General features: G+C 39.3%; 1 pseudogene across 1 annotated transcript in view; it reads right to left on the bottom strand.

The window, feature by feature from the left end:
* Positions 1–1,721: 1,721 nt before the first annotated feature.
* LOC144651498 (sodium channel protein 1 brain-like) overlaps positions 1,722–20,136 on the bottom strand; it is a 34,193-nt pseudogene continuing 15,778 nt past the window's right edge. Inside the window, exons 9-26 of the transcript XR_013570326.1 lie at positions 19,798–19,935; positions 18,303–19,124; positions 17,594–17,785; positions 17,170–17,321; positions 16,908–17,097; positions 16,444–16,675; positions 16,152–16,237; positions 15,735–16,070; positions 14,616–14,789; positions 13,545–13,589; positions 12,768–12,893; positions 12,006–12,269; positions 11,621–11,674; positions 10,991–11,128; positions 9,793–9,906; positions 9,188–9,326; positions 8,407–8,538; positions 1,722–3,300 (exon numbers count right to left, since the gene is read on the bottom strand). The product of XR_013570326.1 is annotated as a sodium channel protein 1 brain-like (transcript). The remainder of the gene's footprint in view (positions 3,301–8,406; positions 8,539–9,187; positions 9,327–9,792; positions 9,907–10,990; positions 11,129–11,620; positions 11,675–12,005; positions 12,270–12,767; positions 12,894–13,544; positions 13,590–14,615; positions 14,790–15,734; positions 16,071–16,151; positions 16,238–16,443; positions 16,676–16,907; positions 17,098–17,169; positions 17,322–17,593; positions 17,786–18,302; positions 19,125–19,797; positions 19,936–20,136) is intronic.

The raw sequence follows: 20,136 nt of genomic DNA, 5'->3' as shown, positions 1-20,136 counted from the left end.
CGAGTTCCCGTACTCTACTTCTCTTCCCCGTACTCTTCTCTCATGGCGGCCTGAATAGCTCACTCGTTGAGTTCCGTCGCAGGCCAGATATGAAGCAGACAACCGCAGTTCGAGTGAAATTTGGAGTATGAAAGCTCGAGCATTAAAACTCTTAAGAAATCGTTTTACTGAGTACCGCAAATCATACTGACTTCCTACAGTCTTCCGGTCAGTAAGTACAGTTGATAACCCAAGTGCATGTCGTTTGCGCGCCGTCTTACGCAATTATTATAAGTGGCATAAGTTTCCGTGGAATTAAGATGCGGCGGGCATGTCAAGGAAAGTAATTCTCTTACGCACTTATATCTTATTAATGACTGAGCCCAAGGGCCGTACGGGAAAATATTTGACTCGATGTTATGGTCTAAATACCGGCAGTGTCGGTGTTCCTTCAACAACCAAATATTTTCCCTTCCGATCTAACCATAACAGTCAATAAGTGGCTATTTGTTATATTTATCATGCTACATAGAAAATAACCTCAAAATTAAATAAAGTCTCAAAATAATCCTTTTAGCAAGTAAAACATCGTGGAGAGGAAACAGTAAACCAAAACGGACAGGCTAACGGTGATTAGCGGGGTCATGTCACGATATTTTAAGTCATTTTTCTGATGTACAAAAATAACGTTTAATTTGAAGAAAACCTCAAAATAAGAATTCTATTAGGTAGAAAAACAGCAAAGAAATAATAGCAAACCGAAAATAAACAAGGACGGTTCCGACTGTGGAAGATTAAGATGGATTACAAACCGCGACAAACTTCGAAAAACTTGGCCAATTTTTAGGCGATGACGTCAGTCAAGCCCTAGGCGTGGGCGGTGTCCACTTCTTTTCCCTCGCCGTCGCTCGCGTGAGTCATGAGAGATGCTGCAGGACTGAGGGACTGATACAAAGTAAGAGAAATGGTGTTATCGTGGAAGACGTAGTCTAACTAGGCTTGACGGCGGCCTCCGGGTATGATTGGTGTCACACTTTTGTTGAACATCATCACATAGTGTAGCTAGCTACTTTTTAGTATACGTCCTAAAATAAGTGACCCCTTTGGGAAACGTCATCGCCTCTGCGCACTGCATGCCGTTTATTTCAACTTGTCCCGTCCGTGAGGAATTAAGACAGCACGGGTTATAAAGGACGAAATTTAACCATTCAAAATGCACCATCACATATGATCGCCCCGATCGTTTCTATCACATTGATCGTTTGCAAATACTGAGACGATCGTAGGCGATTGGAAGCGATCGGGGGTTCTCTATGATCGTCCCAATCGCTAGCCTAAATTTCAGAAGTCCCTCTCTGCTCAGAGAGGGACGTCTGAAATTCAGGCCTTGCCGATCGCCTGGTATGAGCGAAAACAATAATTTTAGCCCTGGAACCAACACAATTGCAGCCTTCAATGAAAGAGCCAAACTCGTGGCCTCCTATCTTCTCAGTTATTGCAGTTTTACGGCGAAAAAGGGAAAAAGAAGCTAGAAGGATAGAACACGGGCGATCCAAGCGATCGTGATCGCCCCAATCGCCGCAGACGTTAGCGCACGTCGTGTAATGTTCTCGTATAATCGTCCCGATCGCAAGAAAACCTTTTTGAAGCGACAGAGGCGATAGAAACGATCGGGGGCGATCATATGAGAACCAGGCTTTGACTGGGAACTGTCTCAATTCGCGTAAGACCCGAGAACACAGAAAACATAAGGAATTTTAACAACAATGTTTTTATTCACAAATTGTGATGTACGCACACACACAGTGTCTTTATAAAAATTCTATCGTTGGAAGGCCGTCAATCGATCCATTTCAAAAAATAGTACTATTCCTTTATTTAAACACGTTCCATTTTAAAAGGAATTTGTAATCTAGGGCGATTTATTAAAAATTCATATCTTTTTGCAAATATCAAGTTGATATCAGCGAAAGAACGAAAAGAAGTTAAACTGAATTTCAGATATTTGTGGTTGAGCAGGGCTACGTTTTCACACCAGTTTTGTCAGAATTTTTTATCAGCCGTCAAGTTCAATTGCTTGGTGAGTTATAATAGATGGTAAAATTTGGAAAGAAATGAAACGTTCTGAATGTTGGTTTATTGCTGACTCTTATAAACTACAAACGTAAATAATTTGTTTAAGAACATTTTATCACGCCAAGCTGTTCTCCGCGATGGTAACAATCGTGTTCCGAGGCTCATGTCTGGGTTCTCTTTCTTGCACCATAACCTGGACGCTCCCTGATGGGCCATCCTCTCTTAATGAAGACGAACTTTGTCCTTGCTCGTTAAACTGTTGACTCCTTTGCAGCCTAAACCGCCGCAATTCCAATTGGAAACGGTATTGTCTGTAAGATCGTTGAATAATGGTAGCAGCACGGATTTCCTGAATTCTTTTCAATGTTGTGCTCTCCGTTTGAGATCTTGCGCGCTTTGGGAACGCGCTTACAAAATGATGTTCCATACGGGACTTCATTAGAGCAAATGCTACAGAGCTGTCTTCCTCCTCAACGTCTCCTATAACCTTGCGCACTAAAGCTTGCATCACATCAAAACAATGAATTCTATCCCCTTGTTTGATAGGAATGTTCAAATGGATACACGCAAATTTGTTGGGGTGAGGAATTCTCAGTGGCTGTTCTAGCCCGTCAACAAAGTCTGACAACTGCGAGTAAAGAATATATTGAGTTGCATCAGGATCGTAACGTTCCCAGTGCGCGTAAAACATTTCCAAGTCATCGTCTGTGATCCCCACTTCATCTTGTTGGTGCGCTTGGCTTAGATTCTCCAAAATAATGGCTATGTACATGTTGATGATAATCAGAAAAGTCGAGAGTATGAACGTGATAAAGTAAAGTATTGCCAGCCAGGGAATCCCACAGTTGCCGTATGGCTGTCCTAAATAATTCTCGTCGCAGTCAGGCGGTTGTATTAACAGTGGTTCAAGCACATCATTCCAGCCTGCTGAAGTAGAAAGTCTAAAGAGGAGCAACATGCTATTGCCAAATGTCTCAAAATTCACCACATCGTCTAGTGCACCAGTCTTCTTAACATAACCAAACGATGACATTCCTATAATCGCGTAAATGAACATGACAAGAAATAACAACGCTCCTATGTTGAACAGCGCCGGGAGAGAGATAACTAGTGCGAACAGAAGCCGGCGGATCCCACGAGCGCCTTTGTAGAAGCGTAACAGTCTACCAATTCTGAACACTCGAGCCACACGGAATAAACTTGGAGTGACAATGAACCTGTAGTCCAAATACTCCAGGATGATTCCTACAAAGAAAACAGGAAAATAAATATTTTAATTTACAAAATTTAATATTCTTCACCGTAGTACCGAGTTTAACTCCGCGGCCACTCCCCTTGTCATAACCAAAAGGCAGTGTTCTCTCGTTATTTTGGGAAGCGTGAACTACAAATGCCTGGAATATTAGGACCAAAAAATGAGCAGAAAACTCTCATTTCCGGGGGGGGGGGGGTAGGGGCGGGCGCCCCCCCAAAAAGGGGGAAAAAACCGGGGGGGATATGGGTGGGGTTTTTTTTTTTTTTTTTTTCTTTCTCCGGGGGTTTTTTTTTTTGTTTTCTCCTTTTTTTTTTTTCTACGAAAACCAACAATTCTATATTTATATCCGAGGGCCACAGGTTTGTCATTCTCAAGACTGTTATGTGTTACCCTTCAGTGTTAAACAGAGTCAAATAAAGAAAATCATCAACTATGCGTATACATTGTATTGATAAACCAGCAAATACTCAAAACTAACATTAAAAGAAATGTATAGACTTCAGTTAGGAGTATTCGGACTTGTGTCTAGGGGACTGTTTGAACTTGTAACGAAGTAAAAACTCGTTTTCGTAACTCTCCACGCTCGAGAGAATAAAATAATTTGTTCGTTCTTCAATTTTCTACTTTAGCTACGCTTTCATACAGTGTGTCTACGGCTTAGGTGCTTTATGGCTCTATCAGGCATATTTTCTTTCCGAGACTTAATGACAAGAAAAAAGAGGCTAATTTCAAAGCTTAAATCAGCTAACCGCATGAAGATTATAATAGTTTCCTGTGTAGGAGTTAATTTGTGTTTATTATTATTATTATTATTATTGTTATTATTATTATTATTATTATTATTATTATTATTATTATTATTATTATTATTATTGTTTTACCCTCTTGGGAAAGGGGTGGGAGCTCATGAGAGAGGGGCGGGGAAGAGGCGGAGAGGGGGAGGTTAATGGCGCTTAAACTGAGGCGGTAAGCGGTCACATCAAGAACCTTACAGATTCTCCGAACATTCGCCGCTTGCCTCGCTTCGTTAGTTTGCCGCCGAGCGTTGAAAGGAAAGTTCATGGATATTTCCAAACATTTCAAAACACTGATCATTGTTCAGTAGAGTTAACGTGAAATAACAAGCAAAAGTAACGAAACATGCCGTGCGCTAAACTTAGTCACATTAATCTACAATACAGCAGCGGACAGAGGGCAAGCTCCATGAATTAAAGAACAGAAGTTTCTACTCGTAAATCACTAAGCAAGCTATAATATCAAGAGACTTAGTGGCGCCAAACTACGCAAACTATTATATTGCCGTGTGATTAAACTATGTTCGGAAAAGTTCCAGAGTCTAAGTTGGTGAAATATTGTCCCGTCATTGCTCTATATAAAAATGTGTCTACATTTTTTTTCGAGGGATCCGAATGGATGAAATGAGCTCTTATCTCATGGTTTGGATTTTTTATGGTAAATTAAAACAAATAAAACAAAATTAATTTACATTAGAGGTTTTATGGCCTTCTGTGTATTTAGAGCTGCACATAAAACAGGAGTTACGCATGGGTCACTTCAGAAAAGTGTGAGCTAGCCAGTATTGTTATTTTCAGTGGCAGGGAGGGAATGGAGACAGTGAAGCAAACGTCTGATAAATACAATCCACTATTTAAAACGATCGATGCAAAATACAATGCGAATACAGGAGAAGCCATTTTTTCCGCGCAGGCGAGGAGGAAGGGAGGGAAAGACAGTTTTTGCGCGAAAACTGGAGACGAGGGCCTAAATCAGTTCGCGTGCCTTCTTGTTCATCTTCTAAACGCTCTTTACTCATTACAAAGGGTCTTTGCACTAGATCTTGGCAATATTTCTAAGAGAAAACTTTAAGTTTGCAATGTAGTGTGAGGGGTCAAAGCTGGAAGCTGTGTTCTCCGTCACCCGTCACGCAAACCTGAGATATTTTTGTAGGCAAAAAGGCTATATTTAAAAGTTTGTACATGTTATCGTTCTCATCTAATACTTAAAGAAGTATTACTTGAAATTCCTGGCAATGAACGGCAACAAAAAATTTCCGTCAGTTTAAAGTAATAAAAACAAATTTCCTCAATGACACAGTGAAATATTTCATTCTTTAGAGTTACGTATAGACTTCTGAAAATCCAACCGCATTGCCAATATCACACTTGAAACAAACAAATCGGGTCAGGTTTGGAGCTGACGTAATGCATGCAATAACTTGCCAGGAATAAGCGTGACAGCAAGTCTTTACGTCATTAATGTTGGGCTTAAAATTCCACCGCAACAGACGACACTAACATTTAAGTGCTTTTTAAAGCACTTAAAAATTAATTTGGTATTAAAAAGATGTCAAAATTAATCCACCATGATGCACGCAACATGGCTAGTGTTAACACTTAAAAACACTAAAGTGATTTCAAGTGTAACGACAGGGTATGAATGCCGAATTCCGAAATCAAAGTAAAACAGAAGATGAAAAGTTAAACACTGTTCTGAAATCATGACTGAAAAATGTATTGACACATTAATAAAGTTGTTGATTGGTTGATTGAAAATACAGTCAACTCTCGTTCTAGCGGACACGCTCGGGGCGTCGTTTAGTGTCCGTTATAGCGAAAGTCCGTAATAGCGGGAGTCATTTTCAGTCAAACCTCTTACACCGGGGATCTGGATTTTGTGCGTTATAGCGAGTGTCCGCAATAGCGGGGTGTCCGCAAGGCGAGAGTTGACTGTATTCTCAACTGCGAACTGATACAACGTTTGTTTTGTCTTAGTAACAAATTGTTCCCATGGTCGGTCTATCATGTTTGACTGGAAAGTTCTTACGATGAAATCACAAATAGAAGATCATTTTAACGTCTGTGTATGCAATTCACGCTTTTTCAGTCAATTTGGTCAGTTTTATCTGAAGATGGTTCGTTTTTTGTTAACAGGCTTTCAACTGAGTCCACCACAAAACTAAAACAGCAATTGAGGTATTTTTGGAAAGAATCGCTAGGTCAAAGTTGCTCACATTCCGATCTGCTGACGAAAACTGATTTGTTTCTTGCCAAATATGACAAAATAAGTTGAGACTTTTCACATTCAAAACTGGTTTAGAAAAAATGTGTCTTTCTTGCTAATTACAGTCTAGCCACTTAGCACAGGATTTTGCTGTGGCCCTGATGATTCCAAATACTGGTTAAGCCATTGATTGCAAAATAATAAGCATTACAAAAGAGAGTAAAAATAAAATTCATTTTAAAATCCATCATTAACAAAGAAATCACACATGACTCAGTACAAATTAATAGCAGCATTACTCACAAAATGCAACATAACGTCTTGAAGCAGCAAAAAACCACTGCTACAGAAATTTGGCCAATAAGAGCAAATGAAGAAGTCAATACTCTTCCAAAAAGAGAAGCTACATCCGAGCAGAAAAGTCAATTTTTAAAAGCCCTGCCGGCAAGTAGAATATAAGCCAATATAAGGGCAGAATTTACCCAAGCCTGCAATGTGACGACTGGTCTTAATATGACCTACGTGCTATATCTACCGAAAAACCACAATTTTAGACTCCATCAAAACAATAATTACTGTAGCATGAAAAAATTCGTCAGATTCGTGAAATGCAGCTTTTACTATTAAACTCGGCAAATACATGTTGTAAAAGCTCTAATCAAGTCTCACGCATGGTTTATTTCTTTTCGACACCTTTTGAGGGGTGTGTGTGTGTGTGTGGGGGGCGGGGGTGGGGTGGCTTTTACGAGACAGGCGAATAAGGCTAAATATAACTGAATAAAGTGGGCTTCTTAATGTTTTAGTGCTGTTGAGTAGCACACGGGGGGGGGGGGGGTATAGAGGGGGACTTAAAGAGAGAAGGGGGCTTAATACATGTTAATAGAGCTCTACCGGTATTTAAAGCTTGCAGGGCGTTGAACAATATCACAGATAAAGCGATGGTCTAGAAGTCTATCTTTGCATTCTGTATTCCATCGACTCTAGTTCGTATTTTGTTCTCTGGCAAAAGACACTGGGTTAAGTCTTTAATGCAGTCTCCATTCATAAATTATCAGTTAACCAACAAACGGAACTGCTGGACAGGGGAGGGGGGTTCCCAGGGATTAGAAGCATTAGGAAGTGGAAGAGAAGAAGGAATCCGGACCTCCGGGGCCCCGCGATACAATGAGGTGATCGAAAATGGAAGAATATTCAGCAAAACGAAAATAAGCTATTAACTTGATTATGATGTCAAGATGACATCGAAACGTCGTTTTTTATCACTTATTTTCATTTTGAAATGCATTACGAAATTTTGTTCCATTAGAATATTCAGCAAGCAAGATAAAGTCATCGACCTGACAAATAATGTTTTCAAAATTTTGCATGGACCGTAGGGAACTTGGGGTAACCTACGAAAGCAAGCGATACATGTTGTGCGAATCTTCCCTGTCGAGATTCATTTCTTCAACCTTCGTCTTTAGCGTCCTCCTAAAGTTGTGCAATACAGCACATTACACTAGGATATAATCATGTCCGCGTGCATGAGTTGTGGCACGCTGCATTTCACTTTGATATATAAAAAAATATTTGTCTGAATGTCTTCCTGTCAAAGTATTGTCTTTACATAACTTGTTTAATCAAATTCCACTTAGGGAGAGTATAATGAATGACAGGTTAGTCAAAACACCTTCTATTAAAATTACTTTGTTGTAATAACCTCCTTAACAATGTCTGCACTGCATGGCTAATTTGCATTATTATGTAAAAACCATTATGGCGGCTGTCTGGAATAGCGAAGCGCTCGAGGTCTCAAAATAGAATGCAAATGGATATAACCGCCACGAGGCTCAAAAAACATCAGCGTGTTCTGAAAGAAATAGAAGGAATCTAGGCGAAGTTTTCGTTTCATGTAAGTGTTTTAGGAATACCGGCTGCCTTAGAAAATGTCTTGGAAAAATCGTCCGCCATTTCGGTTTGTTTGTCTGAGTTTTGTCTGAGTCGTGACGTCACTCGCGCGCTTCGCTATACGGTCGATCGAATTGCGCGCAAGCAACAGTTAATCCTAGACGATCATAACTTACTTTGTTTTGCTGTAGTTATTTTACAATACTTACCTATGATTGATAATATCACAATGGTGAAGTCGAAGATATTCCACGGCTGCGTGAAGTAATGTAGACGGAGAGCAACAATCCTGACCACAGCCTCCAGGGTAAATATGGCAGTGAATACGAGATTTATTATATGTGATGACCCGAGGGAAGTCGGGATAACAGTTAAGGAATAAAATGTTCTCGAAAAGAAATATTCATATAAGGATTTAACAAGCATTTTCATAAAACCAAAACTTTAAATTGGCACTGGCTATGATTAAAAATTTTGTCTGTGTTTCTGTAGAGCTAGAAAAACAGGTCAAAGTCTAGGATTAAAATGTATGGGAAACAAAAAAGAGAATATAGGAAGATGGCTTCGTAGGGGTTTCAACTTCCTCAAAAACGCACCATGTGTTTCTATAATTAAACTACAATAACAAGGAAAGTGTTGTCTATTTCCTTTAAAAGCAGCCTCAAGAAAACGTTTCTGTTTTCTATAACCTTAAAGAAATATTTTCATTGTAACTGGCCCAGCAAGAAATTAAATTAAGCGACGCTTTGCGCAATTGTTTCTAATCTTGTAGATTTATTTTTACATTACACCGCCCTTTTTGGCTTGCTAGTATGTTTGTTTTTCTCTATTATTTTAAAAAGTTACTTCGGGTATCATTTGATCTTAAAACAAGGTGTATATCATAGAATCGTCTGTTAGTATTAATCAGGATGTAACAATATGACAACAAGACTCGATCTCCATACTGCATTAGTAAGAAAAAGAGCGGCAGTCCTGTTGAAAGGATATTCATTGTCAAGACGACTTCTTCACTTTGTCCGTGATGCTGAATCATCATGACAAGCATGTTGAGACAAATCATCACCATTATCAATGTCTCGAACCTTGAGCTGTGAATGATATCAAACAACTGAGCTTGCCACTTTACCTGAAACCCAAAGAGAAATACAGTCACATGTTCAGTTGTTGTTGTGTTGTTGAGTAACACTTACAGCCCTAATATTTGACAATTAAAATAATAGCAACTGAACAGCACCTTCATGAGGCATAGTTTATTATGCTCTGCATTGCTCCGACCCTAGTGTGTGACCATTCAAATGAAGGTTACTGAGCAATACGTTCATGTGGTACTGTTAATTATGTTGTACAAGATGGTTCTAACTTTTACGTCTATGGATAAAATGCTAGTGTTTGACCATTTAAATGGAAGCTACTGAGCAGTACTTTCGGGTGGAGCTTGCTCTCTTTGTGTGACCATTTATAATGAAAACCGTTGTAATTCGTAGTAATTTTACAATTTTATGTGAATTTTTAATTTGTTTACAGACATTCGAAGTTTCTTCTCGCCAATGAGTTATGCAGCTAACTAAATGCAGCTTACATAAAGTACATACCTGAGGCCTGCTGATCATTTTCTTTGGTTTCTTGTTGGCAGCTTTTTTCAGAGTGTTGAACCACGCCTTCTGGGACGGCGTCAGGAAAATATCTAACGCTCCACTGTCCTCGTACTGCAGAAATAAGTCACAAAAATGTCAGTTGCAAATGGGAAGATTATGACCTGCACATGGGACATGGCGCCCTTATTTCCGCTTGACGAACGGTGTTTTTACCTCTATGTGACAGTATATAATGAATCAGAACGAAACAACAATTAAGACACTGGCATTTGAAGTTAAGGTTCTTCAAACCGTATGATAGGAACACGCTGAAACTCGGCACAAATCTTTGCAATATCCTGTTCTAGCTGCAGCTTTAAAAAAATGAAAAACAAATCGACAAATTTTTCGCAATTTGAAATAACGTCATTTGTTTGATATTTTCAAAAATTCGACTGAAAACCATCCATCTTTATTGACTGCTAACATTTGATGTATATACACGATCTTTTTAAATTTTACACACAAGATTAAGGTGACATCAGACTCAAAACTGGCTGGTACTGGGTTAGTGTAAGTATCAAATTTATGCGACGGTCAAGTCAGACGCATAACACGACAGTTTTTAAAGGCAAAATAAAGATGTCGCTCGTTCAGGAAATCTACGGAGTGGATTTTCCTGTAAGTTGTTGTGAGTAAACTTCAACTGTTTGGCAGCGTTTTGGGGTAATTACAGAAAAATTCACCGTGACATTTTCAAAATAATCGCATTTTATTAAAAACGAAGGCTTCCAAAAATCGCTCATAACTTTAACAAATCGCGTTAAATCGCCATAAAATTTATCATTTTATATAATTTAAGCATTATTTTTTCAGATTCTCAAAAATCTAAGCAATCGCTTCACGTTTTCCCGTTTTAAAACGCGCTTAAAAAAGGGAACTGTCAGCCTCATAAATACCCGCGGGCCACCTTAAAGCTGTTATCTAAAGGCACAGAAAATACAGAGTACAGACGATTATCTTGTTTTTGATGCTGTTGTTGTTGTCTTGCTGTGTAACGGTCTGTATGTAACTATAACTGTGATTTTAACTCGATTTTTTGTCATTTTGTTTGTGTGCAGAAACTAGCTTTATTGTCAGCAATCCTGCAAAATAGTACACAAATGCATAGCAGTGTGAATGACAAATCAAAAAGTATTTTATCTTTAGTTTTTACCTGTTTCTTTAATCGATTAAAGTTATCAATGATGACTCCAATGAAAAGGTTCAATGTGAAGAATGAACCGACAATTATGAACACAACAAAGTAAAAATAAGGAATAAAACTGTGTTGGCTTTCTGGCTGATCGTCAACCTAAAAAAGGAGAAAAATCAGCATAAAAATAAAGTCGATCTTACTTAATGTTAAAGCGTCTGCTTAGGCGCCTTTTTATCGGAGGTTAACTGAACGTTGTCTTTGTATGTGGCTGGGATCATGACTAAGTGTGCGCCTACTCAGAGGTGATTGATGACGGATGGGATATCTTGTAATGTTTAATAAATGAGCAGCATTGTTTTATCAAGTTTAAAACACGAGGCGCAGCCGAGTGTTTTAGACTTGATAAAACACGAACTGCGAATTTATTGAACGGCTTAAAAATCTTCTGATGTAGATCAACTCATTCTTGCACTAATATTTAGATTTGGGTTTATTTTGGCCTAGAAAATTGGACGTAAAGTTTAGCCGCGTCTTTATCAGATATAAAGATACTCATTAAACATTAATTTTTGTATTTTCTTTTTGAATTATTAATGAGTTTTTTAAGTCATTTTGAAAACGTAGATGGTTGTAAGTAGTATGTTCTACCTCTCTGGCATCAACAGCATCCCTCATGATCTCCATCCATCCTTCAAACGTCGCCTAAACAAACAACACAACATGGAGTCAGTCCATGTACGAGGGGATTAGCTCCACCCCTGGGATTGGTCAGTCTGTGGAAAAAGCCCGGATTGGCCCAGGATAAGGTGATTTAGAGGTAAATCTCTCGGTAATTGAGTTGTCTTTGTCAATCTGTGGGAAAACCCCGGAGGGATAGAGTGATCCTTGGGAAAATCCTCTGGGAACTACGTTGTCTAAATCTGTGGGAAAGCCCGGGGGATAGGGGATCCTTAGATAAATCAAATGAGATCTGAGTTGCTGTATAGCCATAAATACTCAAACATCCAAGCCTGACAAAACAAAATAAACTCACCACTTGGAAAAGAGCGATAAATCCATTACCAGCATTGTCAAAGTTGATATTAGAATTTATCCACCGATATCCCAACCGGTCACAATCAGTTCGATTCTGCACGATGCTGATAGGCAGACGTTCTCCTTGGCCGTCGACACATTTGTAAAATCGTCCTCCAAAAAACTGAACTCCGACGATACTGAAGATAAGCCAGAACACCATGCACACTAACAACACATTTCCGATCCCAGGGATGGCAAACAGCAACGAATTCACCACAACCTTAGAAGAAACAGTCAAATTTAGAAACGTTTCATATAGGCCCCTCAGCTTTGTGTGTCTGTTTCCCCATTTCAGGTCACGTGTTGCGACTTTATAGAATTGCTTTGTTCAGATTTTATCATATTCGTGTGTACGAATGAATATTTTTGATGGATGAAGAAAAAACTCTGCACAGATTATGTTATTTGAATTGAGCAGTTAACATATGAAACGAAATGCATATATTGTGCCCATCGGGTAGGGTTTGTTTGTTTGTTGTTGTTTTCCTGTTCTAACGGAAGAGTTGACCAACGTTTTCTACCAGAACTTTAACACAGTTATCGACAAGAAAATGTTTAAAAAATACTCCAAATGAACCAAAACGTATTTAAAATGTTTGGTCCCAGTTTTATATATACAGCCTTTATATTGAAAAGAAGCCTACTTGCTCGGAGTGAAGAAAACTGAACAGTTAGCTTGCGCGCCATATTAATAAGTGATTGTTTAGTAGTTGTTTACCTTCATACCCTCCCAGCGTGAGATAGCTCTCAGGGGCCTGAGCGCCCGCAACGTGCGCAGGGAACGAAATGAAGCCAGGCTACTGTCATTGTCTGTGGTCTGATTTTTTACAGTTGCTATGGAAATCTGCAAGAGAAACACACATTTTAAAATATTCCTGATGATTCACAATAATTTTAACTTCTGATTCGGAAAACCAAAATTATAACAACTTATTGTTACAAGCTCATGACGCTATAGCCTCCAATTTATGATCATTATAATTACTGATTTATGAAATAATTATCATCGGAATTATTTAGTCCTGTTTTTATTTCTCATTTTAAATTATTGAATTATCACTTCCTTAAAAGTTGTTAGATTTTTCGGACTAAATATTTTTGTAAAAACACAAATTGGCAACCAAGTTTAAAGTTTGTGCACTTTACTTTCATAAGTTAGAGGAGAAAGCGATCATATTTACAACTCTCAAATGAGGTAGTTATGAAATTAAAAAAGGCACTTAAATACTCCGAAGACAGTTAATTAAAAAGTACCTACATTAGTTTTCAACGAGATTCAATTGGTTATTTCTCCTTACTTATTATCAGGCATTCTTTTAGTGTTAGCTTCGATAATTTAGCGGTGCATAAAGACAAATCCCTAAGTTGATGTTTTTTATTATTTAATATTGTAAAGGGAAATAAAGTGTTGATTACTTTGGATTTGTTTAAGGTTTAAAGAAATTCAACGAACATTAGCCTTAATACAATCAGTTTATTTGTTTACTGTTCTTACAGAGTTTAGTTCTTCGATAGATTCAACAGCCGTGAGAATGGAGATCTGAAAATAAAGAATGTTAATGAATGACAGCTTGTCAGTTAAGTACTTTGTGAAGACGGTTGAATAGAAACAAAGATGTTATTCGTGATATGTGCACAATATGCCCATAAAGGGATACCTGAAATTCCCAGAAACGCCTAGTTCGCTCAATAAAACGCGCCTGCAACGAACAAGTCTAAGACTGAAGCAGCATTAAGTACACGTCTTAATGAGAGAAATGGGCGCTGTTTGAAAGTGGGGGCCGATGCACTAAGTTAAGGATTGAAGAAACAGTGTACCTTATTGTTACTTATTTTCGCGGACTTAATTTTCGCGATTTAAAACGCGAAATAAGTCCCGCGCTATCTTCAACGATTTGTTTTGTATTTTTTATGCTATCACGTATTTTTGGCCAAATCGGAAAATTAGTCTCGCGAAATTTCCCGTTCCATTTTCGCGAAGTTCCCGCGAAAATAAATAACAATAAGGTACTACATTGCAACACTATACAGCGGGGTCCCGTGTTGTGAAGAACTTCACGGAAGCGTCCATTTCTCCAGTAAAAATATATAAAATTGACTTTTGTTAGGTACATGAAGAACATTGGATTTACAAGGCAAAATGATGGTACTAATTCTTTCTCCCCTCCGGGAAACCCCTTATGGAGCACGCGGGAAGTTGGGAGATCACGAGGGACGAGGCGTAAGAGTTCCTTAGTGGCAGTAAAGAGTAACTCCTCCCCAGTGCTCGCCCAACGTCCTAAGCACATCCATTTGGCAAATGGGAAGAAGTGCTACATGGGAAGAAGTCCTAGAAACGATTTAAGGAGCACGCGTATTATTTTAGATTTCTTGACCCTATACGTGTGCCTGTTTCGTGTATAAAAATGCACCAGACTTCATTCATCGTAAGAGGAGCGAAGCTTTTACAGTCAGCCAGATTGAAAGTAGTCCTTCTATCAAATTTTTATCATATTTCACGACTTTCACTATGGCGTTTTAATGCCTTTTGATTTCATTCAAGTTCATTTCAAATCTCTGTACTTACAGCAACAATAACCACGTCCAAACAGTTCCAGGCATTCTTGAAGTATGTTACAAAACCCAAACCGATTGTTTTAAGGAGAAACTCCAGAGTAAACACCACTGCAAATACGATGTTTAGATAATCTAAAACTTTCTTCATTGTTGGGCGGCTGTTAAGATGAACATCTTCAAAAACCTGAAAAGTAAAGAAAACATTTCTTGTTTTTATACATCCTGATACATTTCTTAGTCGACCTCTCAAAGACAACTTGATATGACCAAGTTCTGGGTTTTACTCTTTTACAAAGAACGTTTTCCTAGTGAAGAGTTTGTTCTATTTGGACTTTAACGTAGTCTTTTAGCTAGAAGAAGATAGTGTGAATGGATCTGGATAGTTGCGCATTGCTTGAGTTGTGTTAAATCGCCGTCCACGAAGTTTCCGTCCAAAAAAACTTGCAACCGGCGTCGACTACCGTAAAGTTCGGCAAGAACACCTGATTGGCCGACAAGACTTGTCTTGTTTTGTCAAACCTCGTCACGTGCGACTTTTTAATTTATCAATAGCCCAATTACAAGTTAGCGCACGCAGGACCAGATAACATTATTTCTTTCAACAGTATATAGAACTCACTGAAAACTAAGACCTTCCAGTTACGGTATATTTTTGGTTGGGTACTGACGCTGATTTCCCTTTTGTAAACAGTCGATGCCAACATTCGAAAATGAAGTCTTTCGTAAGGGACGATGACTTTTCTGCTCTACCTAACGCCTGAACTAGGTCGAAACTGTACTCTGATTAGTCAATAAAATTAGTTCTAGATAAGGCGATTATTAGACCTAATTTAGATTCACACTTAGGTTAGAGATAGGGATAGGGTCTTATATTATAGATGCGGCAGTTAAGAAAGGCATCTTATATAATTAAATTTCCGGGGGCTTAAAGGCAGATCAAAACACGGTGGTGTAGTAGTTGGGTTCCATTTTGGGTGTGACGCGCATTTCTTTGTAACAAAATTTTCAATGATAGTAAAAATTTTCTAATTGTAGCAATAATTACGTCAACCGTTTATGAAAGAGAACTTGCTGTGCCGAAGGGCTTACTTTTCGATGAGATCGAAAAGCATTGCCCGTATACACTTACTAGTGTGACGCTGCTGGCTACAATAATTCCCAGAATGCCCCACTCAAAGTACCGGTGCTCGACCAGTTTCTTTATCTTATGCCGCATGCGCCTCCAAGCACGGTAACCGCTGGACGCCTTCCACATTGCAATGCAGTCACACGTGCAGCGTTTCATCCAGCATGGACAGCATTCCTGCACCTCGGTCATAACGGGATCGCCCGCGGGTTGTTCGCCCAACCGGTCCATCTGGACACTTTGCCGCGGGCTGGAGAATGTTACCGATGAACGAGCCAAGCTTAGCACGGTGCTGGAAGTTGTAGAGTCTTTTTTGGCTGCTTCGATTGCGATGGAAAGCTGATAGCACAACAATGACACAGAGAAGATTAGCATCAAAGGTAATTTATTTATGTTGTATAAAATGCTGTCTTCAGTTACCCTTTTAACGGTGTCTCTGTTGAGTTTTCCTTTCTTCTGAAAAGCTGTCACCGCGTTCATCAGTGCAGGAGTCCCGTTAACAGCATCTGTTTTTAAAAATTGAGAAAGCAATTTTAATTGTTTTTCTACAATAACACAATTTTAAAATCTAAACTAATTGCAAAAGGCATGTTTCCGCACGTCACAAACACGATAATAACCTGAAATGTTCCTAAATATTTTGGAAATCCGCGTATACTATAACACAGTACAACAACAACATAGGGTATATGAAAATAATAAATAAAATCACCTTTGCTATCTGAACTTTTCACCGATCCGTCGTCAGCGGGGATCTGGGGTCCAAGTGAAGGCTTGACTTGTGTTCGGCGTGGTATCATACTGTTGAGGCGCAGAACTCTACTGAGTCGCTGGACCCCCTGATAAAACTTGCTTGGTCGGGTCTCCCCTCTTTTCTCTGCTTCATCTTGCAGAGACTCGCGTGCAAAGGCGTTAAGCAGTAAAGCAAGAAACAGATTTAGAACCTGAGGTTGTCCAAGAAAAAAGGCTCTTAAAAGCTCTGAATTTCAGATATCCATCAGTACATTGAAAACATTTCCATAAATATTTTCTTGCCACTAATTAACTTTTTCGTTAAAAAAACTCTGTTAATGGTCAGTGAAAATTTCTATGCGATAGTATGCAGTAGCACAAAATAATGGTGGTGTTTAAAACAAAATTAATGCATGTAATTTTCAAATCTGTCACGTGACTCACCAGAAAGTTCCCGATCACCAGAGCTGTGAGGAAAAACAGGAAGGACACAGGACCTGTCGCCCGCATGCTGTCGTACAGCGGTTCAATCCATTCTCCACATAGTACTCTGAATATCATCATGCACGCCTGACCAAAATCATTGAAATTCCAGCGAGGAACGTCGCCGTCAAATTTCTCTTCTGTGTAGACACTATTAAAGGGAAAAATATTTTTTGAGTTTACTGATTGAACTATTAACTAAAAATTTTTTTCATATGATTACCTTCCAAAGAGCTGCATTCCGACCACTGCTAACATGTAAACAATGATCCCCAAAACCAAGGTGAGGTTACCAAGCTGACCGATGCTGCTCGCTATTGTTCTAAGTAACATGTTCATTGTCTGCCATGATTGCGCAAGTTTGAAAACACGTAGCTGAAAATACAAATGTCAAGAATACATACATTATATATCGAGCTGAGAAAAAGACTAGAACTACGAATTATGATATGCGATTAACTTTAGGTACTCAAGCGAAAATCGCTCTCAGGGAATAAGAATCCAACTTGGTCTCCAGTGTCTTCCTAGGTCATGGTGCTATGAACACAAGGGGGCCAACATTTGTTATAGTTTTACCACGACACATTCTCTCACGGAGGACAAAACTGAGAACACGAGAAAGCTAAGCTACATAACCGATCACTTACCAATCTGAAGGTCCTAAGTACACTGAGTCCCGCGCCATTACCAACTTTAACCCCTCGCTCAAGGATAAGGTCTACAATGCTGATCAACACAATAAAACCATCAAATATGTTCCATCGACTCTTCACGTAACCACGAGGACCCAGGGCAGTCAACTTTAACACCATCTCCAGCAAGAACACAAAAGTGAAAACCTAAAAAATTTCGATAGGTAAATTAGTCACTGCTTTAAAATAAACGTAGGAGGCACTTAGGCCTCATGGATACTGTGCTGGACTCTGGATCGAGCGGTCCGGGCTCGAACCCTGGTTGGGGTCAATATCTTGTGTTCTTGGGCAAGACACTTTACTCTCATAGTGCCTCTCTCCACCCAGGTGTACCGGCGACTAAGATGCTCGGAGGTAACGCTGTGATGGACTAGCATCTCATCCGGGGGGGGGGGGGGAAACCGGAGGTAATTGCCGACCCAATGGGTCACTAGTCTGAAGCGCAGAATTTGTATTTTTTATTATCATTGAGGAAACCGCCCCTTTTGTTTTATATGGCTGACTTTAATTTCTAGCGTTAGTTCCCTGACTTTCAAAACGGGCAACAGGCCTGTTGATTCCCCGGACCCACCAGAACACCCGGCATTGCATTGACCAGCATTCCCCGGGGGGTCATGGTATTTTTACGGAAACTACCGGGGTAAGTGTATTTCTTGGTACCTACCATATTCCCAACATCCAAGGCCAACCTGAATTGTTCGTTCATTCCATGATATTCCAAACTCAAAAACACAGTGTTCACAAGAATGCAAAACGTAATGAACATATCAAATAAGGGGTCCATTGTTAATTTAGAAATCCGGTCCCTGATATTTTTCCGTCGGGATAACTGTTCTTTCCGGTGCTTAGCGTCTTTTCCTTGGGGTTCCCAACCCATTGATCCCCGAGGACTCGCCACGGGTGATGGCAACGGAGATATCCCAGGGAATTTCACTTTCTTAATTCCGTTGCATTCATCTGTGTTTACAGAGTGATTATCATGATCTGATGATTCCTGTTCACTAATGACAGTTAACGTTCTTGTCCAAGATGGCTTTACTTCTAAAAATCTCGCATTTGAATTTCCACCAGTCTCTGAATTAGAATCATTTACTAAAGACGTCCTAGGCTGTTGAGAGTGACTGGGTGTTGATATAATTGGAGTTAACCGTATTTGCATGTCTGCTCCATTTGATGCTTTCTCGCTTGACACGTTTTCATTTCTATCCGTGACCGCAGAATGCTCTGTCGTGACATTGTTCATTTCCAGCACGTGAGAACCACTTGGCGAGTAACGCAAACTCACGTGACTTCCTTCAGGTTTCGTTTCGTTAGCGGGTTTTGAGTTCGCAGAGCTTTTAAAACAAGGAAGACATAGTGAAAGCTTGCATTTTGTAACTAAAGCTTCTGGTTTTGATTTTCCATTTTCAGTAAGAAGTTTCGGCTCGGCACGCCCGTGAAATGAATATGACGACACAACAGCTTTGAGTTCTTCATAGTTTTTATCCTGTAAATAAATATAAAAAAGCCGGGAAAATAAAATAAACTTCATATAGGGGAAACACTGGAGATTACTGGAAGGTACTACGGGCTGTAAGGCAAACAATTATTTTATTTATAATCATTGCGGAAACAAATGTTTTTCCTTGAAGTCGCACGGGCTGCATTTGTTCCTGAAGCAAATGTTGCTCCGCGGTAACAAGAAAATGTTTCTGAAGCGTAACAAACTCCTTTTTTACGGAAACATGTTTCTGCTCATCCAGAAAAGCATCCATAGCTGTTAACTGTGAAATGCGTGTGATTCTAAACACTAACTTCTGGAATCCGATTCAGATTCCAAAACTGTCTTACTACTATTGGCTGAGCTTTGAAGGCTGCCCAATGTGTAATGACTGTTTACCATATACAATCTTACATGACGTACCGGCGACATAACACATCGACGATCGGGCAAAAAAATTACGCTTGACAAGGACATGATTTCCATTTTACTGTTGTCTGTGCAGTTGAAGTTGCAAGGAATTTATTTTCTTTTTACAATAACATTAATTTTATTACTGTATAAAAGTAATACACAACACACGCCTGGGTAGCCTTTAGCTACTAGTAGTACTATTCTGGTACATCACACTAACTGTAAAACATCAAAAAGTCTAGTAATGCTGTCCCACATGTCTTACCCTTTCTTGCATCGCCACTACTTCTTGTTGATATGAGACCGCCACCACCGCAAGCACCAGATTAATGAGATAGAACGAACCAAAAAATATCACGAACATGAAATAAAACACGTACCATGAACCCATAGAAGCAAGAACCTGCAAAACAGGATATACTAGTTTTATTCACTGAGAGACGTAAAACGTAGGCAACTGTTGAAAAAGAGCGCGAAAGATCCATTGGTCTGGAGATAACTGATGTAAAAAGCGCGCGAAAAACCATAATGATAGTTTGGGGGAAACTGGTCTTAGAAGCGCGCGAAAATAATTGAGCTGATTAAAAGGCCACAGAATTGGACA

This window comes from Oculina patagonica, chromosome 1, assembly GCF_052425735.1.
Source record: "Oculina patagonica isolate OP01 chromosome 1, crgOcupat, whole genome shotgun sequence".
Classification (NCBI taxonomy): Eukaryota; Metazoa; Cnidaria; class Anthozoa; order Scleractinia; family Oculinidae; genus Oculina; species Oculina patagonica.
The sequence above is the reverse complement of the archived record's forward strand: the minus strand, read 5'-3'. Positions and strand labels throughout refer to the sequence as shown.